The sequence below is a fragment of the Kogia breviceps genome, chromosome 1 (genome assembly GCF_026419965.1).
Source record: "Kogia breviceps isolate mKogBre1 chromosome 1, mKogBre1 haplotype 1, whole genome shotgun sequence".
Taxonomy (NCBI): Eukaryota; Metazoa; Chordata; class Mammalia; order Artiodactyla; family Physeteridae; genus Kogia; species Kogia breviceps.
Genome location: NC_081310.1, coordinates 191,117,751 through 191,145,679, shown reverse-complemented (window position 1 = coordinate 191,145,679; position 27,929 = coordinate 191,117,751). Strand labels below are relative to the sequence as shown.

At 52.5% G+C, this 27,929-nt stretch overlaps 1 protein-coding gene and 1 non-coding gene across 4 annotated transcripts in view; one reads left to right on the top strand and one right to left on the bottom strand.

The window, feature by feature from the left end:
* KAZN (kazrin, periplakin interacting protein) overlaps positions 1–27,929 on the top strand; it is a 1,159,438-nt gene that overhangs the window by 1,057,237 nt on the left and 74,272 nt on the right. The window lies entirely within an intron of this gene.
* On the bottom strand, positions 11,628–11,700 carry TRNAR-UCU (transfer RNA arginine (anticodon UCU)). Its single transcript has one exon. It is a non-coding gene; the product is annotated as a tRNA-Arg (tRNA).

The window sequence follows — 27,929 nt, the reverse complement described above, 5'->3', positions numbered from 1 at the left end:
GGCTGATCCCTCAGCCTGGAGTGTTCTTTCCTGCCTCCTGGAGTGCTTGGTTCCTCAGCCTTCATGCTCTCAGCTGAAATGTCACCTCCTCAGAGAGGTCCTCCAAGCTTCCTCTCCCAAGGCTGCTGGTCCTGTCCCCCACCCCCCCACCCCCACCCCCCTGGCCAAAACCTCCAATTATTCTCAGTGTCAGCCTCAAATGTTTCCCTTCCTATGGCATATTCCACAATTTCTGACAGTGTTCTGTATTTGGGCTCTTAGCTATTTGCTAAGAGCAAATAGCTTTGGGAGGACAGGGGGGTAGTGTCTGGCTAAGTTCTGTCCTGTCCCCAGCAGCACCCAGTTAGAAGGTGGTGGGTTCTTGGTGAAGCTGTGCTGGGAGAATGGATGGTGAGTAGACGAAGGCTTACTGGGGTCAGCCCCCGGAGGATGTATGGCCAGGGCCTGAGCTGGGGGTTTGCAGCAGAACGCAGAGCCTCAGGGATTGACCAGGACCCCGGGCACCTGGGCTCCAGGGGGGCCTCTCAGAGCAAAGGCACCAGGCAGGCCTCATCAGATCCCAGCTCGGCCACTTCACTGCTGTGTGGCTTTGGGCAAGTTACTTAACCTCTCTCAGCTCCAGCTTCCTCATCTGTGAATCGGGTGTAATACTTTCCAACTCAGGGGGATTATTAATGCAATAATGTGTGTAAGGCATTTGGGACATAGCACCTGGATAGGCTAAGCACACAGTAAATTGTTGTCCAATAGTGAGCCTGATGTTAAGCGTCTTTAGTTTGGAATGAGGTAGACAGGAAGTGGAAATGTGGGTCTGCCCTCAGGGACGAGGTGGGGCTTGGATCCCCTCCGACTCTTTTACCCTGTCCTCGCTCCCCCAAGGACCAGAACTGCCCCAGAGGCTCCCCCAGCCAGCAGGGGGCAGAGCCAGAGGTGGACATTCCCCATCTGTTAGTTGACTGATTCTCTGATGGGTTTTGTGGTTTTGTGGCTAAAAGGTGCTCCAAAGATTGGCTGGCGTGGGCTTGGGGATTATCTGCAGTTTGGGGGCCTGGGCCCTCTCTGCTCCGTCTCTCTGTATCAGCCCCAAGATAATTAGGATGTTGCTAACTTCTAGTGGGAAAACAGCCAGAGGATGGAGGAGACTCTGGAGAGTTGGAGTAGGTGGGACACTCGGCTTCCTCAGGGTGTGGCACTGTTCCTGCCCAAACACTGTACCTGATTTCATGCAGTAAATCCTCACAACACCCCAGGAGTCAGGTGCTTTCATTGGCTCCACTTTACAGATGAGGAAACTGAGGCACAGAGAGGCAAAGATCCCCAGCTTGGGTGAGCCTGGATTCAGACCCAGGCTACTGGGCTCAAGGAACCTGCACTTTCAACCACCTTGAATCCTGCTGGGAGCAACTGTCAACAAGTATTTGTTACCCTGAAAAAACGATAATTCAAAAAGAGTCATGTACCGCAATGTCCATTGCAGCACTATTTACAATAGCCAGGACATGGAAGCAACCTAAGTGTCCATCGATAGATGAATGGATAAAGAAGTTGTGGCACATATACACAATGGAATATTACTCAGCCATAAAAAGAAACGAAATTGAGTTATCTGTAGTGAGATGGATGGACCTAGAGTCTGTCATACAGAGTGAACAGAGTGAATTAAGTCAGAAAGAGAAAAACAAATACCGTATGCTAACACATATATATGGAATTTTTTAAAAAATGGTTCTGAAGAACCTAGGGGCAGGACAGGAGTAAAGACACAGACCTACTAGAGAATGGACTTGAGGACACGGGGAGGGGGAAGGGTAAGCTGGGACGAAGTGAGAGAGTGGTATGGACATATACACACTACCAAACGTAAATTAAATAGCTAGTGGGAAGCAGCCGCAGAGCACAGGGAGATCAGCTCGGTGCTTTGTGACCACCTAGAGGGGTGGGATAGGGAGGGAGGGAGGGAGATGCAAGAGGGAGGGGATATGGGCATATATGTATACGCATAGCTGATTCACTTTGTTGTACAGCAGAAACTAACACACCATTGTAAAGCAATTATACTCCAATAAAGATGTAAAAACAAAAACAAAAACAAGTATTTGTTAAGTTAGTGTGTTGAACCTGGCAGCAATTTGGGTGGTAAAGTCGAAAGGGCACTGGTCCTAGAGTCAGTTGGAGCTGGTTGGAATTCCAGATCTTACTGCTCTGTGACTTTAGGCAAGTCTCTTCACCTCTCTGAGCTTTCATTTTACTGTTTGGACAATGGACATAAAAATGTCTCCTTTTGGGCTTCCCTGGTGGCGCAGTGGTTGAGAGTCCGCCTGCCGATGCAGGGGACACGGGTTCGTGCCCCGGTCCGGGAAGATCCCACATGCCGCGGAGCGTCTGGGCCCGTGAGCCATGGCCGCTGAGCCTGTGCGTCCGGAGCCTGCGCTCCACAACGGGAGAGGCCACAACAGTGAGAGGCCCGCGTACCACAAAAAAAAAAAAAAAAAAAAAAAAAGAAAAATGTCTCCTTTTCAGGGTTGTCAGAGGGTAGAACCGGGTGGCATGTGAAAGCCCCTCCCCCCAAGGCACTCCACAAGTGTTTGTTTACTCCCTTTCTTCAGAATTTCCTCCCATCCCGTGCCTTCAGCCCCAGGCGCTGGCTGCCATCCAGAGCCTGACCTTGGCCTTGAGATCCAAGAGGATGAGGACTTCGGAAATGGCTTTGGCTGCTCCAGTGGAGGGAGCTGCCCTGATCTGCTTGCAGATCAGAATCTGGGGGGGCCCCCTTGCCAGGCCTTTCATGTTGTTGCTTTATTTCACAAGAGCCCCGGTGTTTGTTTAACAATGAGATGGTATTTTTAGAACTTAAAAGTAATTCTGCTCTTCGAGGAACGAGCCCCCCACCCCCCAGCCTGTGGATGTAGCCCCAGCCAGAGCCAGGCCTGGACTAGAGGCTTGTGGTCACCCTGTCCTGGCTTTCCCCACCCCACACCCTGCTCCCCTTGGGCCTTTCCTTTGGATGCAGGACACCCTCAGTCTGCCCTGTCCAGCCTGACTCCTTGCCTGTCCGTCTAGGCCCTGGGGGTGCTGATGGGGGCACAGCAATCCCAGCATGTGGTAGGCTGCGTAATGGCCCCCGAAGGTGTCCACATTCTAATCTCTGGAACCTGTGAATATGTTACCTTGTACGGCAGAAGGGACTTTACAGATGGGAAGATTATCCCGGATTATCCAGTGGTCCAGCGTGACCCCAAGGGTCCTTGTAAGAGAGAGGCGGGAGGGTCAGAGAAAGGAAAGAAGATATGATCACGGAAACAGACGTTCAGAATCAGAGAGAGATTTTCAGGTGCTCCACGGGTGGCTGTGAGGATGGAGGAGGGGACCACGAGCCAACTCCTTGATTCTGGTCCCGGAAACCTATTTCAGACGCTGACCTCCAGAACCATAGGAGAATACATTTGTGTTGGTCTAAGCCGCTAGGTATGCGTTCATTTGTTACAGCAGCAAGAGGAACCTAATAATACACAGCCCAGTGTCCCCCCCACCTGGGAGCGCCTCACTTCCAGTTGGGCCGCAGGAACACTGAGCCTCTGGTGATACATCTGGGAAACAGGGTTCGTTCTCCCTGGAATTGTTGGGAGGAGTCTTTGAGAATATAAGGACCTGACCCAGCCCCTGCCATGTAGTAAACGTGAAAATATTTAGCCCTGCGTATTGTTGGCCTCTCTACAGAGAAGCTGGGTGGTGGTGAGGGGTAAGCATCGTTGTGTGTTTGGGTTGATGGTACGTACACTTGGATTCAAATTCCAGCTTCACCAAACACAGGGAGGTTTTTCAGTGACTTTCAGCAGGGTTGCTGGTGCCTCTGGGCCTCAGTTTCCTCATCTGTAAGAGGGGAGAATAGTGACCCAGGACTGTGAGGGAACATACATACACACAGACCGCAGAGTGCGGAGCCTGGCCCCCAGCACGGCTGGAGGAATTGAGCCTCCACTCTGGTTTGGTTAGCTGCCCCGATTTCTCTCCACCCCGAGCTCAGCCTCGCACCTCCATCAGCAGCTGGAGGGCTCCCAGCCTCCGGGGTCGACCTCTGTCGGATGCAGCCTTTTCCCACGATTTAGTCAACATTTGGGAGGACCTTGAGGATCCCCGTCTGTCCCACTGAAGGCCAATGTAGGATGGGAAGTGGTTTCTTCCTGCGGTTTCCCACTTGGTCCGACAAAGCTGAAATCCTAACCAACTGCCACGGTGGGAGCTGTTCCCTCTCCCGACCGAGGCCTCTGGAGGTCACAGATGACACATCTGGGGCAGGAATTCTCTGCCAAGGTGTGGGAGGAGAGGGGCCCAGAAATGGGTCTCAGATGTCCCCTGTTCCGGTCAAGACATACCTGGTGTGTTTGAGAGGACCCAGCACGTTGAAAAGGAGTCAGAATGGGTTCTGGGTCGAGTTTGCAGAGAGAGATCTGTGCGCATGACCTCCTGACACTGTCACCCGGTCTGTTTGTGCCGGGGCCGGCAGCTCTGCAGCCATAGAGGCCAGGGCATCTGGTTGCATCAGGCTGCGAGCTTCTCGTGTCCTAGGGAGGACAGCGCAGGGTCAGGAGCACCTGATTGAAAGCCTCTTGGCCAGTTGCTCTCTGAATGACCTTGGGCGAGTGACTTAACTTCCTGGAACCTGTTTTCCCCATTCAAAAATAAAAATCACCATCACCACCGTCATCATCTTCTTCATCTAACACGTGGAGCACTTACCACATGCCAGGCACTGTCCTGAGCTCTTTAGATGGATGTTACTCCTTGAATCCTCGCCATAAAACCTGTGAGGTGGGTGCTCTAGTTACCTTCAAGTAAGGGGGTTGGGCCCTGAGGAGTAAAGGAAGGCACCCAGGGCCACGCCAGGAAGGGACAGAGCTGGGATTTGGACTCAGGCCACCTGGCTCTTGGTAAGCCTGCAGGCTTCTCCCTCGGGGACAACGGGGGTGGCGTGTGCACCCTCCCTCCGGGGCTTTTCTGGATTATGCATGTGGAATGGGAAGCGCCAGTGCTATGTGAGTGGAGCAAACAGTACCTGTTAGCAGCTTGCGTTTCTATTATCCAGATTAGCAGAGGTGCTTGGTGACTTAGTTTGGGGACCTGAGGCAATATCCCTTCTAACTTTTGAGGGTCATGAGTATATTTACTGTTTTGATCTGGTGTTGGTCGTGTCATGGGTCTATACATACATCGAGACTCATTTAATTCTGTGCTTTAAATAATGTATAGGTTGTTCATTCTATGTCAGTTATACCTCAATAAAGCTGTTTTTAAAAAACACAGCAGGGGCTTCCCTGGTGGCACAGTGGTTAAGAATCCACCTGCCAATGCAGGGGACACGGGTTCGAGCCCTGGTCCCAGAAGATCCCACATGCCACAGAGCAACTAAGCCTGTGCGCCACAACTACTGAGCTTGTGCTCTAGAGTTCACGAGCCACAACTACTGAGCCCGCATGCCACAATTACTGAAGCCCGGGCACCTAGAGCCCGTGCTCTGCAACAAGAGAAGCCACTGCAATGAGAAGCCCATGCACCACAACGAAGAGTAGCCCCCGCTCGCCGCAGCTAGAGAAAGCCCATGCATAGCAGCGAAGACCCAATGCAGCCAAAAGTAAATAAAATAATATAAATATAAATTTTTTAAATTAAGAAATGCTTAAAAAAGCACACACACAGCAGAAGTTAATCGACAGAACAAAATCCATTCTGTCCAATGGGTTTGGCCATGTGAGCACCACCCAAATGACAGCACCCTTTTTGGGTTGTTTTTGGGCAGTGTCCTCCACCCTCATGTTCTAGCATAAAGGGAGCTGTGGAAATGGCGGGTGTCCTTTGTCATGGGCGTTGCCTGAGTGTCACAGCGTTGGCCTCTCCTGGCCACTCAGCTCAGGATCAGCGCACATGCACACACACACTTACACTCACTCCCCTCAGCAGTCAGATCATGTTCCTGCAGGTGTGTTTTACACAAAACACACCTGCCTGCTGCACGGGCTCCATCGCATGGAAGTAGGGGTTCACCCCCACCACCCAGATGTCACCCGCGGTGTCCCCTCACCTGCTCTGCTCCAGGAACTGTCCCTAAATGTCCCTGGCTTACCCGTTGGCTGGTGGCATCAGCTTACGGGCTGCGAGCCTCGGCTCCCAGCCCTGCTCGGGGAGGAATGAAGGAAGCCCACCTTCGTTCCTTCCTTCTCCCCTTGAAAGGACATTTCCTCTGAGGCTCTTGTGTTCTGGGTGCTGTGGAAGGTACCAGGAGGACCTGGGTCAAAGGCACAGCTCAGCGAGTAGACAGACCTGGGGCCAAGCTTCCCAGTCCCTGGATCGTGTCCAGACTCGACCTCCTTTGAGCTGTGTGATCCTGAGCTAATCCTTTTTTTTTTTTTGGCCACGCCGTGCGACATGCGGGATCTTAGTTCCCCAACCAGGGATCGAACCTGTGCCCCCAGCAGTGGAAGCACAGAGTCCTAACCACTGGACCGCCGGGGAATTCCCCTGAGCTAATCCTTTAGCCAAGCTAAGCCTCAGTTTCCTCTTGTGCACAATCACAGTGATTTGGCCAAGGTTGTTGTACGGGTCCTACGAGAAGGTCCCGTGTCTCATTGATTCTGACGTGCACGCTTTTTGAATTTTAGCTGGTCTGAAATCAGGGTGCATCCCCCCCAAGTGATGTGTCAGACTAATTGGCGGTGTTTTCCTTCCTCGGTGGCCCCTGAAATATTGGCGCATCTTGTACCTGCTGTGGCTTCCTAGATCTGAGGACAAACTCTATGGGAAGGGCCTGGGCAGTGTGCAGATACTAACATGTGATGGAAAGAACACAGACTCCAGAGCCCACAGACGGGATCTTCGTCTCAGCTTTGCTGCTTTCTGGCTGTCCATGGTCTCAGCTAAGTGGCTTGATTTTGCAGAACTTCAGTTTCCTCACCTGTAAAATGGGAACAATAAAGTTTAGCTCCGGTCGTTTTGAGAATTTGATAAGCTGCCCTGCATGAGTCCCCTGGCACAGGGCCGGGCGTGTAGTAGGCATCTGATAACCTTGTTCGCCACCTTCAAGAAAATGAGACTGCTTCTCTTCGAAGTCGATTTCAGGGGAAACTAAGTCTGAGGTCAGAGATAACTTCCAGCATTGCCCTTTTTGGCATCCAAGTCACTTCGCTCCTGTGCCTTGGTTTCTGCATCTGTAAAATGTGAGTCGTAATAGTACCTACCAGCCAGAGTGGCTGTGAAAGTTGACTACAATAGCACAGAGAGCCTGGCACTTAAAACACACTCATTGGGGGCAGGAACCAGGCCTATGGATCCAGTTTTCATGATTGCTGTTATTAATGGTGTTTATTCTTCTGAACTGGGGATACAGAGGTAGATATGTCCAGATCACTCCCTTGAGACCTTGCAGCCTCTTATACGTTGAGGAGGAGAACATACAAGCCAGGGCCAGCCTGAAGATGCAAGGACCATAGCCTACCCTTGTCCCAGAACGTAGGAGGTTCTCAGGCACAGAAACGCCCTAGGAGTTTTACAGGTGCACTTTATTTAAAATCATCATTGGTGTTATTTGGGGGAAAAGCATGTTTTTAATCCGTTCTACAGATTTTGCCTTTGTCGGTTGCTGGGTGTGGACCCGGCCCCTAGGGGTCCAATCCGCCTGATTCTGAGCAACCGCCAGTGTTTGCAGTATAGTCAGGGGGGCAGGCGCCATCTGTCGGTGCTGTGACCCCTCCTTCTGACCTGACTCCGTCCCACTTTCCCCGGCGCCCCCAGTTAGCCAGAGTCCTGCCCACCCCTTCCCGTTTGCTTCTGGGTTTGCATTTTAACCTGAAGAGGATTGGTGTTTGCACCACGGCAGCCAGGAAGCCAGTGACCCGCTGTCTTGTCCCTTCTGCGCTGGGACAGACATCCCAGCAGACCCTCGTGGCACTTGCATTTTTTTACTTTCCCTGTGCTTTACCAAACGTGGCTGGGCTGTGGCGGATATTCAGGCATGTAGGTCTTAGGGTGGCTGGAGGATTGGAGGTCTGAACCTGGAGCCCTGGGCCCATGAGCTGTGCTCAGGGACAGATGTCACTGCCGTGGGACCTGGGGTGCTGCGGGGCTCTGCCACCCCTATCCACTGGCCAGCCCAGGGTCCCAGCGAACTCTTCGCGGATAAAAACCCAAAGTAAAACGCAGCAGGGTTTACGAAACGCTTGCATCCCGCATCTTGTTTAAACAAAGAGGATTCCAAAAGCTGGGAATAGGACTGGAGGTGGTTGGCCCAGGCTTCCGGGCCACGGGAGGTTGGAGCTGGGTCTTCGCTGAGCTGAGGGAAGGAACGAGCCCTCCGTCCGCCGCTGAGGTCTGCAGGTGAACCAGCAGGTGCCTCGCTCGTGGTAGCTGCTTCCTCAGTACTGATTGGATTGGACTGGATGTCAGCAAGAAAAATCTAGGCAGGGCAGGGCAGGCTGCGTGCCTGTGACCCCTCACGGTGGGGCAGGGTCTTGCCCTTTCCTTTTCCCTGTCTTATACCTTCCAGTCCCCAGGGCTGACTGCCCAGGTGTCATTGCAGCATCTGGTGGGTCGGCGAAAGAGCGAGGGCAGTGATGATCATTCGTTCATTCATTCCACAAATATTAATCAAATGCCTACTGTGTACCAGGCACTGTTCTAGGTGACAAGGATACCACAGTTAATAAAAGAGACAAAGATTCCTACCCTCACAGCGATGACATTCTGACACTCTACTCGGGGTGTGGAGTAGGCAGTAAACAAGATAAATAAGGAAAATATATGGTGTGGTGGCTGGTATTCAGTGCTAAGGAGAAAAAGCAGGGAAGAAGGGTAGGAAGTCCCAGGGGTTGCAGTTCTAGAAACTTCCAGGGAAGAAATGATATCACTAATAATAACAGCAATAGCTATACTTTTGCTCAGTGCCTTCTAGAGGCCAAGCCCCTGCGAGGCACTCATGCAGCCTTTGGTAACAGCCCTGAGAGTTACCTGAGGAGGCTGGGCAGGGCGTGGGCTTGGAGCCCGGCCATCCCCGTCCTGGCATGAACCCAGGCATGCTACCCGCCGTCACTCTGCAGGCAGCACCGGGTCCCCCAACTGTGAAGGGGGAAGGGCAGTTGCATCTACCTCCAGGGGTTGCCATGAGGATTAAATGAGTTAATATGTGCAAAATGCTCTCAACCCGTGGTACAAGCCCATACATGGTAACTACTTTTATTAGTATAATTATCCTCATTTATTGTGGAGAAAACTCTCACTAGTGAGAGGCAGAGTTAGGGTTTGAACCCGGAGCTGGCACTCCAAATCCAGCAGTGTTTTTAAATAGCTAGGAATTTACTGTTCCAGCAACACTATGAGGCCTAGACGCTGTGGTCCCAATTTATGGATGAGAACATCGAGGCACCGAGCATTCTGCCGGGAAGTGGGTTAGCTGTGCTTCGAGCGCAGGGCTCTCTCTGGGGCATCGCTGCTGCGCAGGCCGCCTGCGTCTGGACTCAGAAGAAGGAGGGAGGTCCTGAGCGCTGCAGAGACACAGGCGCTGGGTGGGTGGTGGGAGACCTCCCTCCTTCCCCTGTTCCCCCGGCCTTCTGCACTGAGGGGCAGCTACCTCGCCTGCCCGCCTGCCTTCACAGCAGATGTTTAAGCGGCCCCCCAAATGGATAATTCCAAAGCAGAGGAGATTGTTTGGGAACAGAGCTACTGCTTTCCCACATGTTACTGCTTGCTGACAAATCTGATTGCTGCGCCCGTTAAACTCCTCGGCTTCAATTTGCATAAAAAGTCCCTCCCCCCCATGGAGTATCCTATCAGTTCATAGCATCTCCGTGTGCAGAAGGCTTGGGTACCCCCACGGCGGCACAGGACAGAGCGGGCATCCAGCCTTGGTGCAGAGGTGGTCCCTGTGCCGAGGTGGCCCATGAGAACAGGACCGGCCAGCTGGGGAGTCCCTCCTGCTGGGGTCTGGAGCGGAGGAGTCGCCTCCTTCCTCTTACCCTTTTTAATAAAATAACTGTTTGGCCCATGAGGCCTAACGAGGATCTGGAAGCTTTGTTTGTCTTCAGCTGTGGCCCGTGGAAGCAGAGAGCTGCTTTCCCTGGGGGCGTAGCCCTAAGCTCATTACCATAAGCCCAGCACCCGAGCCAAACCTCACCCATCCAGACCTCACCGTCCGAGTCTGGGACCCGGTTGTGATTCTGGACCCTGGGCTGCCAACATCGTGAAGGAAGGGGCTTTCCCAAGCCAATGCATGGCCTGGGGCTGCCAGAACTACGCAGGTCCCTGGACAGTGCAGGCCTCAGACAAGCCTGCGAAGAGATGGCCTTGACTCTCACTAGCTGTAAGACCCCTTGGCCCTGAGATGGGGACAGTGCTCCCCACTGAGCTGTGTGCAGGAGCGAGATCTGTCTGATGAGGAGGGGTAATGCCCCACCATGTTTGTAGAGCACCTCACCGTTTGCAGAACACCCCACAGAGGTCATTTCATGTGAGCCTTAAAAGCACCCCACGGAGAAGGCAGAATTAAAGATCAGAGGTAATGTGACCTGCCCAGGGTATCACGGGGCCTCTAACCTCAGTACCCAGCTCTAAGTCTAAGGCTCTCTCTACCTTGCCCCATCTGCCTTCCAAGTTCAAGGTCTATATAAGGCACTGCTGAGAGTCAGCCCAGGTCCTCAGTGGTCCCTGTGGACCCAGGAGCCCTGGGGCAGGGACAGCAGAGTTGCAGTGGTGGCCGAGCACACGGAGAGGCAGTGCCAAGGTCCCGTCCCCTCCGGGCCTCTACTTCATCCTCATCACTTCGTGCTGTTTGTTTGGGCTGTTACTAGCTCAGTTCCTGTTATTTCCCCCCCAGACAATCAGCCAGGAAATTCTTCACTTATGTTTCCATAAGAGGTCAAATGCTTTTCTCTGTGCAGAAGTAAATAAATGCTGCAAGCTGAGTTGGCAGTTTTTCGCAGCAGCCTGCAGCCCGTCCTCTGACTGCACAGGTAGCAACCCGGGCACATCTGCAAAGGCGGGGACGATTTTAAACCAGACCCAGGGCTGTAGCCCGGGATGATGTGGGGAAGAGACGGTGCCTGCTGACAGTAGCACCAGTGGCTTTTCCCTCCCACGGCCAGAATCCCGATGGAAACGAGCGACGGTAGCATCGTGACATCACACTCCCCGAGAACCTGTCTCGGCTCTGCACAGCATGCTGGGCGCCAGGAAGGGAGTGAAGCCTGGCTGGGAACAGACAGAACCAAAGCCACGGCTCCTGGGCACCTGGGCACCTCTGCACAGATGGCAGCCCTTGCTTGGGCTGGGGTGACGTGTGCTTTCCACACACTCCAGAGGGCCAAGGCCCCTGTTAAGCCCATCGCAGTTTAGAGGAGAATTTGGGTGAGGCTGCTCGGGGCACTCCTGCATCTGTGACAGCTCCTCTCCTGATGCGGAGCACAGGCTCCGGATGCGCAGGCTCAGCGGCCATGGCTCACGGGCCCAGCCGCACATGTGGGATCTTCCCGGACCGGAGTACGAACCCATGTCCCCTGCATCGGCAGGCGGACTCTCAACCACTGCGCCACCAGGGAAGCCCTATGCATTTTTTTTTTGGCTGCACCAGGAGGCATGCGGGATCTTAGTTCCCCGACCAGGGATCGAACCCGTGCCCCCTGCAGTAGAAGCGCAGAGTCCTAACCACTGGACCACCAGGGAAGTCCCAGAGCCGACTTTATAAAGCACCAAAGTCCAAGGCACTCAGCAGAGGCAAAAACTGTCCTCCGCTAGCCTTAGTGGCATTCTTCTTTCTTGTGGAAAATCTCAGTTATTTACAGAAGTCAACAGAATAGTGTAATGAACCCCATGGACCCTGACCTGACCCCAGTACCCTTCACCCTGTGGCCGACTCTGTCCCACCCTCATCCACTCCCCGCTCCCTGTATTATTGTGAAGAAAGTCCCAGATACATCATGTCATCTGTAAATACCTTAGTATATCACTATAAAAGAGAAGGACTCTTTTAAAAAACACACACACACATAACCACTAAACTATTATCACACCTAAAATAAAGATTAGATATCCAGCCATGATTCAAATTTCCAGTTGACTCATAAATTCGTGTTTTAAACTTTGTTTGTTAGAATCGGGATCCAAGTAAGATGGACACAGTGCAATTAGTTGGAATGTTTTTTAATCTAAATGTTCCTCTTCCTTTTTTTTTTGTATTCTTGCTAATTATTTGTTGAAGGGGCTGCGTTGCTCCTCTGGTAGGTCTCCCGGGGTCTGGAGTTCGCTAATTGCATCCCCGTGGTGCTATCCAACACGCTCCTCTGTCCTTTGAATTTCCTGTAAATTGGTAGTTCATCTAGAGACTTGATCATTTTCTTGACTCATTTTTGGCAAGACTCCTTCAAAGGAGATGTTGGGTCCTCCCCTCAGGAGGCATGTGCTGTCTGATTACCCCTCTTTGGCGATGTTGGCAGCCCTGCCTGAATCCAGACATTCAGCAGATGTGGCAGAAGGGCGGTGTTCTCGTCTGTTGCCCCTTCTTCGTGTAGTAGCTGCAAATCCTTTTTAAAGAGGCTCCCCGCCATCCACTGCTTGGCTACCCACTGGTACAGTTGGTATAGGAAAGGCAGGCTAAAAGCTTGACTGTTTTCCCTTTATTTACCAGTTTTCAGAATAATGACTTAGCACCTTTACTTCCATCGTGGTGTTTTAAAAGCTTAGATCATCAGGAAATGGTTCAAGTAATACATTTATTAAGAGTTCCATAGTTAGAGGGCACAACCTAGAAAACCATTTAGAAAATGACGTGTCCACCGAGGTAGTCAAGGGCGTTGCACAAATGTAGTAGATGTGAGCGTGTTAGTGGACAGAGCACACCTCCTGGCGCAGAGACGGAGAGGAAGTTCATTCCCACTTGGCTGATGAGAAGACAGCCCCAGAGATTGGGGCCTGCCCTGTTTATGTGGCCAGTTCGTGTCAGAGCCCAGACGCTGTGCATAAAGCAGACACAGAGAAAAGTGGTTATATGCTCACTTTATCTCTAGAATCCAGGCCTCCTGGCAAGACTTGAATAAACTCTCTCCCTCCTTGCTTATAAAATGCCCGGAGGCAACCTAAATGTCCGGTGACAGATGAATGGTTAAAGAAGACGTGGTACATATATACAATGGGATGTTACTCAGCCATAGAAAGAAACGAAATTGAGTTATTTGTAGTGAGGTGGATGGACCTAGAGTCTGTCATACAAAGTGAAGTAAGTCAGAAAGAGAAAAACAAATACCATATGCTAACACATATATATGGAATAAAAAAAAATGGTACTGATGAACCTAGTTGCAGGGCAGGAATAAAGACATAGACATAGAGAGTGGACTTGAGGACGTGGGGAGGGGGGAGGGGAAAGCCAGGACAAAGTGAGAGTAGCATCGACATATATACATTACCGAATGTAAAACAGTTAGCTAGTGGGAAGCAGCTGCATAGCACAGGGAGATCGGCTCGGTGCTTTGTGACCACCTAGAGACGTGGGATGTGGAGGGTGGGAGGGAGGCTCAAGAGGGAGGGGATATGGGGACATATGTATGCATATAACTGATTCGCTTTGTTGTACCACAGAAACTACCACAGTAGTTTCTGTGAAGCAATTATACTCCGGTAAAGATCTATTAAAAACAAAAAAATGCCCGGAAGTCTGGCAAGGGCCCAGCTCTGTGGGCACTGAGTGCCAGCCACCAGGACATGCGGCCTCAGGAGGTGGTTGGTTGCATTTCTGTTGGACCATCTGAAATTTGGGAGAGGCCCCAGAGGCCTTTCCAGGGATAATGATCTCTCTCTGGCCACCCCTTCTTCTCCCTGATACTCATAGCCCCACCACCTTTATTACCTCCTCACTGCCCTGGATTATTATCCAAGACTTTAGTTATCTCTGTTTCTGTGCTAGTTTGGTGCCAGGCTTAAGAGGTAAGTAATAATGTTTCCCTGAATGAATGAATGAATGAACGAACGAACAGGCAAAAAAAATAATGACCCTCATCATTTGTATTTAGACCTTTCTTTCTGACCTGGCTGTAAACCCTTCAAAGGCAGGAGCTCTTCTGTCTTCTGCGAGGCCAACACTGGGTCCACAGGGGCGAGGATGGGAGAAGGGGACCACTTAGCGTCCTTAGGTCCAGAAGGGGGCGGGGCAACGCGAAGGTGGGTGGAGCACACAGTCAGTCCAGCGCCTACAGCTCCTTTCTTCTGCGTGAGCACGTTTGCTCCTCCCCCCACAGCCCCAGGGCTTTGGAGAGACTTTCTGTCCATCCTCCTGCCTCAGATCACATCCTGCCACTCTCAGCCACCGCTAGTAATAACGGCAGCTAACACCCTGAGCACTGTTCTAGGTGCTTTGTGCGTGTCAGCTCACTGGATTCTCTGAGTAGCCTATGAAGTAGGTATTGTCACATCCCCGTTTACAGGTGAGCAAGCAGGAAATTAAGAGACTCACCTGACGTCAGCCAGCTGACAAGTAGAGGGGCTGAGACTTGAACATAGGTGACCAGAGACCTGCTCTTGCCAACTTCTCCAGCTGCCTGCTGGTGGAGAGAGAGAATGCTATTTAAAAAGCCCTCCCGGGCTTCCCTGGTGGCGCAGTGGTTGAGAGTCCGCCTGCCGATGCAGGGGACGCGGGTTCGTGCCCCGGTCCGGGAAGATCCCACGTGCCGTGGAGCGGCTGGGCCCGTGAGCCATGGCCACTGAGCCTGCGCGTCGGAGCCTGTGCTCTGCAATGGGAGAGGGAGAGGCCACAACAGCGAGAGGCCCGCGTCTCGCAAAAAAAAAAAAAAAAAAAAAAGCCCTCCCGCAGGGATCCCCGACCGAAGTGTTAGAAATTTTGTCCTAAATAGACCCAGTTATTATGCCCAAGTCTCTTCTATGGCTGGCAGCAATAGGGGATGGAGGACAGTTGACGCCTCGACTCTGGGTTGATGGAACCCTCCACACTTGGAGACATAGGCTGTAACTTCTCCAGCTTTTTTCTCTAAGCTAAACAACCCTAATTTCTTTCAGGTTCCCAGTGCAGGGCACAGCACAGGAATCAGGACATAAGAAACCACACAGAGGCATAGACCCTCTTTAAAACCTCTGAACCTTCCTGCAGAGGTCCCTCCTGCACACACACACACAAAAGCAAGCAGGCAAGTTTGCTCTGCCCTGGTGCCTTCAGCATGGTGTCTGAGCAAGCTATGGCCAGAGCTCTCAGCCAGCTTCTCACCTGGGAGCACCTCTTCCCAACTCCCAGCCAAGCTCAGGCAGTGCTGACTTGAGCGCGGTTCCCCAGACACACTGGGTCGCCACACACATCCAGAGCTTTGCAAACACCCTCCCCTCTCCTGCAATGGCCCCAGCTTCCCTCCTGTAGCTCTTCTGCCTTCCTGTTCCTTCTACACCCTGTACTCACCTCCACTATGGCCCCTTCTAAATGCCTCCACAAATACTTATTGTACGCATTCTATGTGCCAGATCCTCGTCTTAATGCTGTGGGCATAGCAGGGAAAAAATAAGCAAAATCCCTGCCCATGCTAGTTGAAGGGGGAGCTAGACAATAAACAAGCAAATGCAAAACATATATGATGTCAGATGAGAAAAGAGCTTCAGATAAAAAGTATGTAAGGAAAATAGTCAGTGCTAGGAGGTCTGGTAACATTGCAGTTTTAGAGATGAGGCAACAGTAAAGACCTCTCCAAAAAGATGACAGTGACTCAAGACCTGAAGGAAGCAAGGGAATGAGCCACCATGTGCTTGGGCTTGGGATGAGACGTTTCAGGCAGCGCAAATGGTAAGTGCAAAGGCCCTGTGGCACATTAGAGAAACAGTTATTTTGCTATTCAGAAATTCCTTTCTTGCCCATCGGTCTGTTTCCTTTGCTTCTGTGTCTCACACACTCAACACAATGGTACATCTTGGGGAACATGGGAAGGATGCTCAAGGGAACCAATTGCTGAGAGCCTCAGGAAACTGGAGCTCATTCCTGGGGAGGCTTCTGTCCAGGGAGACCACCGGCCGAGACTCTTAGGCTGAGCAGGAACTAAGATCCACTCTTGAATGCAGGAAAAGGGTTACAATTACGCCCTTGGTCCTTCCGGGTTAGTCCCAAATCCTTCAGGCTACCTGCACCCTGAGGGCTGGAGAATCAGCCACACCCAGGGGATTCTGCAGGGAGAGAATTTGTCAAAAGGGTCCGAAGTCTGTGATTTGAATCCAGCCCAGTCTCTGATTCATTTGTGAGCAGATAACTGTAACCTGGCTCGGTTTCCCTATCTGTGAAATGGGACTGCAGGTTTCGCCCGCCCACCTCACAGGGTGCTTCTAGCAAGGACTAGGGGTGTTTGTCAAGCACACCACCCCACAGCAGAGATTAGGTATGGTTATTGCTGCTGCTATGGGTTGTCTGTTTGTTTGTTTGTTTTTAATAATTCTATCACCTGTCTCAATGTCAAGCCATCTCTAGACCAAGTCTCCAATTAACCAGTTGAGCTCTGCTGGATTAACTTTTCATGGCAGGGTATTTCCAGCACCCAGGAGAAGAGCCCCAGAAACTCAGCTCTGTGCTTCTTGAGCAGGAGGGCACCTGCTGGCTTGCATGGAACTCTGAGCATTCGTCACTGTCAGGAAAGCTGTTCTCCTGGGAAAAGTCTTGAAACATGCCCCTTGCTTGCGGGGAAGTGAGGGCCGTTGTCTGAAAGGGGCTGGTGATTCTTTTTTTTTTTTGGGGGGGGGGGCTGTGCTGCGTTGGGTCTTTGTTGCTGCGCACTGGCTTTCTCTAGTTGAGGCAAGTGGGGGCTACTCTTCGTTGCCCTGCGCGGGCTTCTCATTGCGGTGGCTTCTCTTGTTGCAGAGCACGGGCTCTAGGCGCACAGGCTTCAGTAGTTGTGGTGCATGGGCTCAGTAGTTGTGGCGCATGGGCTTAGTTGCTCCGCGGCATGTGGGATCTTCCTAGACCAGGGCTGGAACCCACATCCCCTGCATTGGCAGGCGGATTCTTAACCACTGCGCCACCAGAGAAGTCCCACAGCTGGTCATTCTAAAGGGACACTTGGGCAATTTGTGGGGCTGAGACCAGCCCCCTGACAGATTTCCTGTCTGTTACCCTTCCTGGCTCTGGCTAAATTGTTTTCTTGGGACATGAGACCTAAGCCTCTGAAGACTGGTGCTTTACTATGAAGGGACCTTGTCTGCATGAGTTAACTGCTGTCCATCCGTTTTCTCATCTGTAAAATAGGAGTAATAATAGTTAATTGTAATAACAGCACCTTCTTCATAGGGTTACTTTAAGAATTAATAATATATAAAGTGCTTAGAATACTGCTGACACACCGTAAGGATTAAATAAATATTCCTTTTTTTTTTCTTTTAAAGTTTATATGAGTCGCAGGGGCTGCGATGGCTGGGGAAGGAATGGCATTTCCTTGCTATAATCCTGCACTCTGCTCTTTAACTCCGAAAGGCAGATTTCTCATGATAGACTCATGTCAGCCAAACTCACGAGAGACTGATGTATAGTCCGCAATGCCAGGTAATCACTTATCAGGGAGCACTGTGGCTTCCCAATGCTTTGTGTGCCTAGAGCTCACTCGTGCTTGGAGTGTGGGGTCTGAGGTGGCCCTCGGGGAGCTGGCGTGACTGAACTGCCGTGACTTGGGTCCTCCACCTCTCCCCTCCAGGGCACCTACTCAGCAGACAAACCACTGGCGGTGGGCAGGTCGGGGCACAACTTGCTGGGGCTGCCTCGCTGACCCCTCTGTATTTGGAGGGCGGGTTTCTGGTGCCCTCTTCCCCGTGGTTGGCACAGCCTTTTCCAGCGTATCTCACATCCATTCACTTCTTTGTCTCCACCGCTGCCCCCCTCCTCCAGGTCCCGGTCCTCTCCTGCCCGGACAGCAGCAAAACCCTGGCTGGCCTCCCTGCTTCCACTTGTCCCCAGTCTAGTCTCCAAGAGGCGGCCAGAGTGGTCAGAAGGCAGGTCACCCTTGCGTGCACCCTCAACTGCCATAGGGATGCAGCGCCCCCTGCCTCCCCCCAAAGATATGTCCGCCCAGAACCTGTGAATGTGACCTTAGCTGGAAATAAGATCTTTGCCGATGTAGTTAAGGTAAGATGCAGGTTAGTGAAGTGTCCTTGTAAGAGGAGAGAAGGGAAGAACACAGAGGGGTGAAGACAGAGGCAGAGATGGGAGAGATGCGTCTACCAGCCAAGAAACACCCAGGCTTGCTGGCGACACAGGAGCTGGAAGAGACAAGGAAGGATTGTCGAGGGAGCACAGCCCTGCCGACACCTCGATTTCAAGCTTCTGGTCTCCAGAACTACAAGAGAATACACATCTGCTGTTTTAGGCCGTGCAGTCTGTGGCAGTTTATTACCGCAGCCACGGGAAACGAGTACAGGGCCCTCCTACTACCCTTTAGAGAAAATTCAAGCCAGCTGCACAGGCCCAGAGGAGCTGGCCCCGCCCCGACTTTACCTCACAGCCCTTTCTTCACCATGGCCTTCCCTCCTGGAAAGCGCCCAGCTCTTGCTGCCTCAGGGCCGTTGCATTTGCTGTTCCCCTTGCCGACATGCTCTTCCCCATTCCTGGCATGTTTGGCTTCTTCTCTGTCCTGCGGGTCTCAAGGCCTCAGGAGAGGCCTTTCCAGACCATGCCACCCAAAGCACAGCTGCCCGGGGATGCCACATTTATTTCCTTCACAGCCTGGCCTCGGTGTATGTCTAAATAATTGATTTGTCATGTATCTTCCTTGCTCTGACACAATCTCCATCAGAGTAAAGACCTCATGTGTCTTGCTGACCCAGGCTCCCCAGCAGCTGGCTCAGTGCCCAGCACATAGTCAGCCCACAGTAAGTTTTTCTTGAATTAATAAATATAGGGGGCTTCCCTGGTGGCGTAGTGGTTGAGAATCCGCCTGCCGATGCAGGAGACACGGGTTCGTGCCCTGGTCCGGGAAGATCCCACATGCCGCGGAGCAACTAGGCCCGTGAGCCATGGCCGCTGGGCCTGCGCGTCCGGAGCCTGTGCTCCGCAACAGGAGAGGCCACAGCAGTGAGAGGCCCGCATACTGCAAAAAAAATAAATAAATAAATAAATAAATAAATAAATAAATATAGGGCTTTCTATTAATAAGGCTACACTAAAGTCCTGCTCCTCTCGTTCTTGACCTACAGGATGATTTGCTATTTTAAAGCAGCTTTTACAGATAAACTTAGTGTTTCAGGGGAGACCCCAGTGTCACCCTGCTAAACCATTCGCCTATGCCTGCCTCTGGGACGTGGTCATTAGAGTTGAAACTAGATACTCCTGGGAGTAGTGAGTTCTCCATCCATAGAGGCATGCAAATTTTTACACGTACTAACTCAGTTGATCTTCACCATTCCCAAAGACCCTGTGGGATCTTTAGGTTCCTCCCCATCGGACCCCTCTGCCTTTTCCCCCAGCCTGCTAACTCCCTTTCCCCCTCCCTATTCTGGACAACACTTTGAGCTTTTATTTCAATAAGATGAATCAGAGTCCATCTGAGAAGTCTAAGTGTACATCTGCTCACACATATAATTTTACAGTACAAGAGTTTATCAGTCCTGAATGTATATTTAGTGACAGGCTTGGCTAATCTTTCATCTAATTACATTCATTAACATTTAAATGTATAATCATTAATACATCTGGGCACAGTGGTCTAAATATTTTATAGAGGTCTTAATTACAGTAGACTTCCAGTCTTGCCATAAAACTCGTGCGCCCTGCCAATCAAAGGGGTGGTATCAGGTAGCTCAGGGGCCGTGGCCAGGGGGACAGCAAGAACCTGCCTTTTGCTGGGGAACAGCAGTGGCTGGGGGTCTCCATTTTCTGGCTGCACTGCAGAAGCAAGGCCAACAGTTGCAGAAGACAAGGGAATTGGTTCTTGCGATTTCTCGCTGCCATTCCTCTGTTAACTGAAGTCACCATCCTCCTAGAAAAGGGGGCAATCAAAGATACGATAACAAATTAAAAATGATAATTATTGCGGGCGTCCCTGGTGGCGCAGTGGTTGAGAATGTGCCTGCCAATGCCGGGGACACAGGTTTGATCCCAGGTCCAGGAAGATCCCACATGCTGCAGAGCAGCTAAGCCCGTGCGCCACAACTACTGAGCCTGCGCTCTAGGGCCTGTGAGCCACAACTACTGAGGCCGCGTGCCACAGCTACTGAAGCCCACGCACCTAGAGTCCGTGCTCCACAACAAGAGAAGCCACCGCAACGAGAAGCCTGCGCACCGCAACGAAGAGTAGCCCCCGCCTGCCGCAACTAGAGAAAGCCTGCGTGCAGCCAAAAATAAATAAATAAAATAAATAAATTTATAAAATAATAATAATTATAATTATTGCCATGAGACTTTAGGAGGTCGATAAAAAACAACCCTTTTTCCTCTGCCAAATTATGAAGTAGTCTCAGAGAGTCTCCTAGGAGTCGATGAAGATCGGAATGTGAGTTTTGTGGCTGTGAAAGCTGATCTGGGAATGGGGCTCAGATCCGAGGCCATGGCAGCTGGTTAACCCTCTATGCCAGAAGTAGACAGACGTCCCTGCCCAGACGGCACAGGTGGGCACCTGCAGCCCCCACGCAAGTTGTCCCCTCATGGGAACAGCCGTCTTCACACTTCTGAAGCCCTCAGTGGTTTATAAAGCTCATTCAGGCACGGCTCAGTCTATGAGTTTGGCCAGTTTCATTGTACCCATCCCACGGAGGAGAACACTGAGTCTCTGAGAGGTCCCGTGGCTTCCCAAAGGCAACGGCCAGTGGGAGGCAGAGCAACACCTGAATCCTTGATGTCCTGCTGTGACCCCCCCCACCTGGACAAAGAGCAGGAGCTCAGAGCCAGAGCACCTGGGCTGGATCCTGCATCCACCACTTACCTGCCAGCTGGGTCAGCCTAAAGGATCTCTGCCTCACTTTCCTCGTCTGTACGCTGTAGATCATGATGGTAACTACCTCACAGGATTGTTGCAAAGAAAATTTAGTGAAACTTACAAGATGTTTTAACCCAACCCATAAAGAACACTCAGTAAATGATAACTGCTGCTACGAGGTCATCTGCCCACCCCACCCCGTCCCCTGCCCCTCCCCCTCCTCCTCCTCCTCCTCAGGGCTGGGGAAACCCATGCTGACCTTTATCGCTCAAGCTCTGTCCGTGCCCCTTCATGGAAGTCTTGCCCCTTAACTCTCACCACAGTCACACACAGAAGGTATCATCTTTGCCCGTGCGGGAAGGAGCTGGACTTTGAATCCAGGGCCAACCCCAAGTTCATGTTCCTTCCCGAGCCCCGGGAGTCCTGCAGGATTCATGTAGGGCACACCTCGTCCATACCTGGAGCTGCCCTTCTTCACTACCAACTCATGGGGTGCCCCTGATGGCATGAGGGCCGCCTCCCCCCGGACGCTAAGAACTGGTATTTACTGAGCACTGCCCCTACACTCGACACCGCTCTGGGCTCGTGGCAGGTACAAAGCCAGTCCTGTGGGGTGAAGGCTGTTTTTAAAGCTTTTTGTTGAAATATGACATATCCGCAGAAAAGTGCAAGTGAATTCACAGCTTGGTGAATTGAAACAGACTGAACACCTCTGCCTCACCAGCCCCCGGCTCAAGAAGTAGAACCTATCATTAGCTTCCTGAAGGCCCTCCTGGGTACCCCTCCTGTCGCCATCCCCGCCATGGATAGCCCCTTCCTGACTTCTCAGCACATGGATTAATCCTGCCCTTTTTACGTGCCGTAAAGGGAGTGGTACGGAATATACGCTTTTGTGTCTGGCCTCATGGGCTCAGCGTTCCTTCTCTGTGGTTCATTCACGTTGTGTGTGTTGTAATTCGCTCGTTCTCCTTCGATGGAGTCGTGCTCCGGTGAAGGGACCACAGTGGGTACAGCCCTACTGCTCAGGGATGCCCAGGCAGTCTCCGGCCTGGAGCTTTTACAGATAGTGTAACTTTTCCATGCAGGAACCTTGGTGATCATGGATGAGTGCTTATTGGGCATGGGCTGCGGTAGGAACTATTTATCCCTCCTTTACAGCGTGAAAATACGGGATCTATGACTTGCTCCAGGTCACACCTCTAGTGAGTGGCCAAGCTGGGTTTGAACCCAGACAGTCTAGCTCCGATGCCTGCTCTCTGTGGTCATTCTCCTTCTGAACTTGCCTGGGAAGAGGCTGATCGTTGCTACCAGTTCGCTGCCTGCATCTAACCTTGAACCAGCCCTGCTGGGTCTCTGCTGGAGAGAAGGCACGATGAGACCAGTCCCCAAACCACTGGGTGCCCAGGGCAGCTTCCTGAAGGTTCTAGAGGAGGCCTGCTAGACCATCTTGAGAGTGTGACACCAAAGCCCAGAGAGGGTGTGTGAGCTCCCAAGGCCACACAGCACACTGGCTTGCACCCTGGTGTCCTGTCCCCCTGTCCCCTGGGCATTCCCTGCCTCCTCTCAGGGCCTAGCCAGCGCCATCGACTTGCCTGAGAATGACCTCACGCACCGAGATGAGCCTTGAAAAACAGTCCTCATTGTGTGGGGCATGGGGCCTGTGGGCCGATGCTGCGTTTCCAGAAATCTCCGCCCCCTGAGTCTAGGGAATGTCACAGTTCCGGGCCCATCCCCTGCCACTATTTTTAGTGGTGATTTGGAGGAAGGAGGACTTTCCTGGACTTGCCTTCAGAGGCTGGAAAACAAACACCTCCCGCTTCCCGCCCCCGGCCTCCCAGTTCCCTTGGCAGGAAGTGGGGGCCTGGATTCCTGGACCTGCCACTTACCCTGCAGGCTTCTGGATGAGCTCTGAGGTCTTCAGAGCTGACGGGTAGGTGGCAACAACAGTGTGCCCCTGCCCCCACCTTAGGACCATGAACAGCCTGAAAAGGCCTCCCATGCCCCCCAAAAGCACCTTTTTTTTTTGCTTTTTTGCTGTGTTGGGTCTTTGTTGCTGCATGCGGGCTTTCTCTAGTTGCGGCGAGTGGGGGCTGCTCTTCTTGCGGTGCACGGGCTTCTCATTGCAGTGGTTTCTCTTGTTGTGGAGCACGGGCTGTAGGCGCGCGGGCTTCAGTAGTTGCAGCATGTGGGTTCAGTAGTTGTGGCTTGTGGGCTCTAGAGCGCAGGCTCAGTAGTTGTGGCGCATGGGCTTAGTTGCTCCGTGGCATGTGGGATCTTCCCGGACCAGGGCTCAAACCCGTGTCCCCTGCATTGGCAGGCAGATTCTTAACCACTGCACCACCAGGGAAGTCCTTTTCTTTTTTTAAAATATTTATTTATTTATTTGGTTGTGCCAGGTCTTAGCTGCAGCAGGCGGGCTCCTTAGTTGCAGCATGTGGGCTCCTTAGTTGTGGCAGATGGGTTCCTTAGTTGTGGCATGCGAATTCTTAGTTGCGGCATATACGTGGGATCTAGTTCCCTGATCAGGTATCGAACCCGGGCCCCCTGCATTGGGAGCATGGTGTCTTATCCACTGTGCCACCAGGGAAGTCACCAGCACCTCTTATTATACTCTCTCTGCAGTTGTCTGATCCCCTCCTGGGGGTTGGCCTTACCCTCCCATCTAAAATTTTTCTCAGGGGGAATTCCCTGGCAGTCCAGTGGTTAGGACTCTGCGCTTCCGTTGCAAGGAGCCTGGGTTCGATCCCTGGTCAGGGAACTAAGATCCCACAAGCCGTGTGGCATGGTGGAAAAAATAAATAAAGTTTTTCCCATTGGGAGCCCCTGGGCCTCTGTGCCTGAGGTGGACACTCTCCAGGTGGCTAATAGGGGGCACACATCCCTAGTCCCGTCACCCCCCTGCCCGGGCTCCGAGACGGCATTCCCCCCAGTGCTCTTGCATCCTCCCACAACAGGGTGCCTCTTCCCTCCCAGGACCGCCCGGTCCCCTCTGAGATGGCTCTGACTGTTAGACTGGCACTTCGAACGGTGGTAAAGCACAGGCAAGCAATCACCCTCAGATGTAGTTAGAGCTTTTGCTTTCCTTTCATGCTTACCACAGTAGAATGAGGTAGAAACTTATCCTACTTTATACATGAGGAAAAAAGGCACATCTTGGTTAAGGAACTTATCCAAGGTGAATGGTGGAGCTGGGCTTCGACCCCAGGTCTCTGTACAGAGCCTGGTTCCTCAGCTGTGTGTGGACCCTGATGTCTCCCGTGTTACTTCTTCTATGGACACCTGCTCAGATTAGCAGTCCAGCCCCCATGCAAGGCCGAGAGGCGTGGTTGGGTGTATGATTAATTGGCAGTATTGAAAAATAAGGAGATATTTAAAACATAAAAATTGTGATAATCTAGAGTATGGAATTTTCTAGAAGAGACAGCAGGTATGGCAATGCTGGGCCCCATTTAGTCATGGAACAGCTGCCGCTCCAGGCTGGGTGTGCATTCTAGGTCCCCACCTGCTCTTCCTTTCTTACCAGTGGTCGCTGTCAGGGCCCTGTGGCAGTTGCGAGTTCCACCCTGATTATGGTGGTCCTCTCTTGAGCCCCTAAGCTGGAGAATCAGGGAAGGGAGGGGCGGCTTGAGAATCTGGCAATTATGAGCACACCCCCTTCCCCACCCTGCTCAAGCCCCCAAGTCATCTCTCCCCCACTTTCTTCACCTGAACAGACCCGTGCCTAGTGCTGGCTCCTGGAAATACTGTCGGATGAGGCCCAGGACCTGCCTTCGAGGAGCTTCTAGGCTAGTCTGGGAGGTGGGAAGGCCCTGAGCTGTTGGTCTGGTTTCCAGGCTGCTGGTGTACCTTCCTATGGGGCGGGCAGGGCTCCCTGCAGCAAGTAGAGGCGTGAGCTGTGGGCTTTGGAAACCCAGAAAGAAGCTGCACTGAATTCTGAAGAGGGGCGAAGGGCGGGCATTCCTCAGCAGAAAGGCAGGGATACTTAAACGTCACTTCCCCTCAATAAACCCAGATATGTAGTGTTAGATGGTGGTGAGTTCAAAGCCGAAAAAACAGGGAACGGAGTGAGGAGGGTGTCCGGGGAAGGCTTTGCGGAGAAACTGACATTTGAGTCAAGACCTGGAGGAGGCAGGAATGGGCCACAGGCATAGGTGGCGGAGCGAGGAGGATGCTGCAGCTGGGGAACAGCCAGCGCAGAGATGCCGAGGGGCGGGGCATGTACAGGAACCAGGAACAGGGAGGAGCAGAGGGGCAGGGGTGGTTGGGGAGATCACAGAGATGCAGGCGGGGGTGGGGGGGTGACAGGTCACATGGCCCTGATGGGCCCTTCTAAGGGCTGTGCTCGCCCTTGAGTGAGACGGGCCATAGGGGAGGAGCGGAGAAGTGACATGATCTGACTTGCATGTTAAGGGGACACTCCCTGCTGAGTTGACGTAGACTAAAGGGCTGGGAGACCAGTTAGGAGGCCACTGCATGATGCAGACACATGATGGTGGTGACACGGACCAGGGTGGGGACCGAGGAGTGGCGAGAAGTGGCCAGATTCTGGTAACATGTTACAGGCAGAGCTGACGTGGCTCGCTGATGACTTGGGTGTGGGGCGTGAGAGCAACAGGATCAAGGAAGATTCTGGGGCTTGGGTCCAGAGGAGCGGGAAGGCTGAGGTCCCCGTGAACTGAGTGTGGGCAGACAGAGAGGAGCGGGTTGTCAGGGGGCTGGTCAGGGACTCGCTCCTGGACGTGTGAGGTTGGAGATGCTGTTAGACACCTGGTGTGGGAGGCTCTTGGCTCTGACTGTGGAGTTTGGGGCGAGGTCCAGGCTGGGAAGCATCAGCATATGGGTGGATTTAAAGCTGGGAAGCTGGATGAGCCCAGCCAGGAAACCGTGGTACAGGACGGCCGAGCCCGCCGATGCCTGGAGGTCAGAGTGAGGGGAGGTGAGCCAAGAGACCGCAACACAGCAGCCAGAGACGGGAGGAGAAGCCAGGAAAAAGGGGCTGGGAGGGTGCAGAGAAGCGTCCCCCACGCCAATGAGCACATAGGCGAGGATGATGGGGCTCGTGGCTTGGAGGTTATCAGTGACCTGGAGAAGAGCACGTGCCAGAGAGGGTGGCAGGAGGGGAATGGACGCACGGGGGGCACAGTCTTTCAAAACATCTTTGCTCCAAAAGGAAGAAGAGAAGTGGAATGAGAGCTGGAGGGGAAGAGGGGTCACATGCAGTTTTTCTGTTAAAGATGTGAAAGAGAATTGCATGTTCATGTGATGTTGGAAGAAATCCAGTGCAAGGCACGGTCCAAGAACCCTCACGTCTGAGTGGGCCCTTGTCCTGAAGGGAGACCTGGTCTCAAAGCCTCCTGCCTAGCCAAACACGGCAGCCTCGCCGGCTCAGGGGGCCCCCACGTTAGACAGAGGGAACCGGGCAGGAGGGTGGCCTCTTCGAGGCAAAGGGAAGGTACAGCTGTGGCCAGGCTGATGGCAGGGGAGCCCCGTGGGAGAAGAAGACACCTCGCTCCCGTCCAAAGCACAGTATCTGGGGTCTGTCCCCAGCCCTGAGCTCCTTAAAATTCTGCAGGTGCCCTGGGTCAGCAGGGAAGCTTTGGTCCCCTTGAGTCTCCTTGTGTCCTGCTGGGACGTGGCAGGAACAACGTGAAGTGGCCGTGGACACGGTTCACAGAGCCCTGGGTAGTTTGGCAAGAACTGCAGCCATGTTCCCTGAGAGCGTCAAGGCTCGGGGCCCTGTCAGGGGCCACGGGGAAATTAGCCTGCCGTGTCCCACCCCGGAAGGCAAGGAGAGACAGAATAAAGGGAAGTAGAACCTTCTCTGCCCCCAGGACCCCGGAAATATTGGATGCTGCTCAGTGATGGCTGTGGAACAGGTCCCCACTCCTTCCCAGGCTGTCTACTTTGTTCAGTCGTTCATTTGAGAGTCAATCCGCTGGTATTTACTGAGCACTTACTATGTGCCAGACACTGTTCTAGATGCTGGGGATACAGTGGTGAACAAGGTAGGCCAGGTCCCTGCTCCCAAGGAGCTTATATTGCTCTTTGGGGTGGACATAAAAATATGTAAGTAAACTCAGTAATCCTTCATCTACCTTTAACCCAATTGAGGGAAATAGTCTGCCCTCTCACCTTTAAGCTTGCAGGTTGGAGTTTGTCTACCACCATCTCACTGATGTGAATGGACTGGTTTTCTACCAGTTGAGAGAATTGCTTCTTTCTCTTTTGGTTAAACGGAGTTGACCTTGGTTCCATGGAGTGCAGTGATAATTGGCACAGCATTGACCCATAAGAGGCTCACCAAATCATTCTCAAACATGCCAACTCTGATCAGTCAGTGATGGCATCTGCCTCCCTGTCTGAGGTAGACCTGGCAAATCTGCATTTCCCTCCCGTTGTCCCATGGCAGACATCCCCAATCAACCCACGTTCCTATAGAGCCTGGTTGATTAGTCATGTCTGCATGGACACAGGATTGGAAAATGAGAACCTGTATTCCAGATAGTTTCCTTTCCTGCCCTAGGCAGGAGGTTGGAAAGGTCACACTGCCTAACTTTTTAGGCTGCACTTGGAGAGAGGAGCTATGGGGATTATGGAAAGATCGTGGGCCTGAACGTTGAAGTACTGGGGGTTCATGTGCCAGATCTGCCTCTCATTGGCCATGTGAGCTGGTCAGCCCACCTCACCTGGCCGTGAGAAGAAGAGGGGGGTTTCCATTTGTGAGGAACAGAGCTGCCCTAGGTCAGACCCCAGACCGCCCAGCCAAGCCCACATCTGACCTGGCTCAGCGGGTACAGTTTTCTCGGTCACCACCAGTGGCTGCCATTTATCCAAGTGAGTGGGTGGCTTTCCTTTGCTACGTAAGCATTACCTGATGGGGCAAGTCTGCTTAACCTTTGTAAAGTAGGTTGAACCTTGACCTGTTCTGAACTCACCTTACTCAGCCCTCAAACAGGAAAAAGCAAGATAAACTAGGCTAGACCCATCCCAGGGCCATAAGTCTGGGATCTTTAACTTGCT